At 37.2% G+C, this 3,029-nt stretch overlaps 1 non-coding gene across 1 annotated transcript; it reads left to right on the top strand.

Annotated features, from left to right (window-relative positions):
* Window positions 1-968: 968 nt before the first annotated feature.
* LOC139869675 (small nucleolar RNA R71) lies at window positions 969-1,074 on the top strand. Its single transcript, XR_011766259.1, has one exon. It is a non-coding gene; the product is annotated as a small nucleolar RNA R71 (small nucleolar RNA).
* Window positions 1,075-3,029: the final 1,955 nt, after the last annotated feature.

Raw genomic sequence — 3,029 nt, 5'->3', positions numbered from 1 at the left:
TTTCTGTATTGTGTTATTTGATGTTATCGGAAAGTAACTAACTTGATTTGCCTTATGTTCAGGTAAAAAAGATAAGGAAGCCGCTCAGTAGTAGATTATCTGAGCTGGTTGCTGGTACTTGGTGAGTGGGACTAACTGGAGAATATAGTATATAGAAGCATGTTATATTATGATTGCCATGCTTGTTAGATATACTTATTGTTGTGGTTAGTTAGTACTTTGTAATGACTGCATGTTAGTTGATGCTTGTCTGCTGGAGCCTAGTGCGTCCCTATTGTGTGGTAGCCTCGGTAAGAGAGATCAACCTGCGGGTTGGGTTCCTCTGTGGTAGCCTAGACAACCGTGGTGTATATATATGTGAATGACGTGTCTGTCGCGTGTGGATCATGTATATACATACGGTGGTGAAGGAACTTCTGGTAAGCCCCAGTTCGATCAGCTGGTGGTTAATGGTTTAGCCGAGCCGCCAGAGTCTCTGTAGATGGCACTTGGGTGATGTTTGTGTGTTAGACTATATGACATGATTAGTATAACACTTATGTATGCTATGGTCTGTAGTTAGTCGTACTCACTTAGCTTCGTGCTAATTCCCCTCCATCTCCTCCCTGCAGGTTATTAGCTTTTGTAGATATCGTGTTTTGGGGAGCAGAAGGACATGTTGATGTTATGTTTGACAGCAGTCAACTCTGATGTGATCTTGCTTTGTTTAAATAGTGACATTTTGTAAACATGTATTTTGTAATGACACGTGACACTGGTTGTATTAATAATAGTTAATGATTATTTTGTAAATAATAAATAAATGCTTCTGCTACGTATTTAAAAATAAAAATAAAAAATTTGGCAGAGTCACATACGCCTCCTGTTCTGTTTTGTCCATAAGACTACCACATGCAGCTTCATCAATATTAACACGAGTACTGATGGTACACCCTTTATAAAAAGTTTGAACCTTATGATAGGTATCTAACCCGTGTTGAGGACAATATCACAACAAACGGCTGAAGCGATTCCAAGCATCATAAAGAGTTTCGTTAGGCTTTTGATGAAAATGAGAAATTTCTTGTTGAGGTCGAGTGGCCTTAGATGCAGGAAAGTACTTGCTTAAAAACTTTTCCATCAATGTATTCCATTGTTTAATCGTACCCAGGTAAACTCTCTAACCAAACCCTAGCTTCCCTTTTCAACGACCATGGGAAAAGCTTCAAGTAAATAACGTGATCATGGATATTCCTGAACTTGAACAACCCACAAATCTGCAGAAAAATACGAAGATGCTCGTTAGCATCCTCATGTGGCACTCCTCCGAACTGAAATTTGGTCCCAATTAAGCTGATGATGGGACCCTTGATCTCAAAATCATCAGTAACTTCCAGAGTTCTGATAGCATTACCCTGGCCAACTCGGTTGGCCTTCATCCTTTCCGCCATACTCTGACCTTGTTGTACCATTTGACGAACTACGAGAACCTCTAGTATAACTGGAATATTAGGTACAACTGGAGTATTAGTTACCACTGGAGGCTGAGGAACAACTCGTATCTCTTGAGTTACAAACACAACCAAAATCCGTAAAAATTTCCAAATTAATCACAGGGTTCTAGTTGATGGTTCAGCGAAAATATTCATTTTAGAATCCAGCGTGTCTGACTCGTCTGTATTATGACAGTAAATCACTCTCTCTGGTTCAGAATAAGGCACATATAACTCAGCGTTCGACGAGCGTGTATCTGGCATAAACTACATGTAACTGTAAAAACACAACTAACAAACTGATTAAACGCACCGAATCAATAAGAATAAACTAAGAATAAAAATAATCTAGCACAATAACACTAAAATAAGAACAATTAGATGACAATCTTAATTTTCGACACAACTGTCCCCGACAACGGCACCAAAAAACTTGATTTGTAAAATCAGTTATATAATTTATCTCTGGAATAGTGCCGGTTTAAGAACTCTTACACACTCACAGGAAGTGTACCCGATCGTGTAGCAGTATAGCAAATGGTAGTTTCGAATATCGATCCAAGGACAGTTTACACGTGTGACTTAAGATTGTAACTAATAAAAGTAAACTAAGATTGATCTAAGAAATCTGAAAATACGAAATAGTTTGGTTGATGGCTATTTAACGATTAGCCAAATCAAGAGTAGATCAAAAGTAGAGATAATATTTTTGGTTTTTAAATTTATAAAATGAAAACAATAAAGCAAATAAGATAGTTTTGATATCAAATGGAATGGGAATGCTCGTCTAGACCTTTACCCTCTGTAATGGATGTTTTTATACTTTAGCCCGATAAATAACTCAACTGCATGCAAATTACTCAGTCGACCCGCTAAGAGTTCTCTTTAGCACCTAAGACCTTTTCGTTTGTGACCAATTAATTAACTAGATAAAAGATTTGAATAACAATTCCCTTTGCGTTCGCTCTACACAATTCACCCCTACGATGTCTATCCGTTTGAATCCAATTTACCACCTTGATCTAGTTAGCAAACAATCTGTAACGACCCGACAAAATCGTCATTGACGGCGCCGTTAACTTACGTTCCGTTACGTGGTCATAGTCCCTAAATGAGACGCGTTTGACCAAAATTATGTCGCATTCATTTGAAAAGTATGACTTGCAAAGTTTTAAGTTACCAACGGTTCGACAACAAGTTTAAGTTTACAAAAGTTGCAAAGTATAAATGAAATAACTTGTGACATAATATAAGTTGTAAATCACGAATGCTATCAATAGCTTAAGTATGTATGTATGCTTGACTCTAAGCAAGTAATCAGAGTGTATGCATGTATGCTTGACTCCAAGCAAGTATGAGTGTACGCGGAAGCATGTATCAAATAGCCATTCATGAACCTGAGAAATATATAGAAAACTATCAATGAAAAACGTAGGTGAAATCATAGGTGTATTTGTAAACGTTGTTTTGAACCACAAGATTTAGTATAGTTGATTATCCAAATCGTATATATTCTAAAGAATGTTGTTTGTATCATGAGCACCCAATTACCAAAGC

The sequence above is a fragment of the Rutidosis leptorrhynchoides genome, chromosome 9, assembly GCF_046630445.1.
Source record: "Rutidosis leptorrhynchoides isolate AG116_Rl617_1_P2 chromosome 9, CSIRO_AGI_Rlap_v1, whole genome shotgun sequence".
NCBI lineage: Eukaryota > Viridiplantae > Streptophyta > Magnoliopsida > Asterales > Asteraceae > Rutidosis > Rutidosis leptorrhynchoides.
This window is presented reverse-complemented; position numbering and strand designations above follow the sequence as displayed.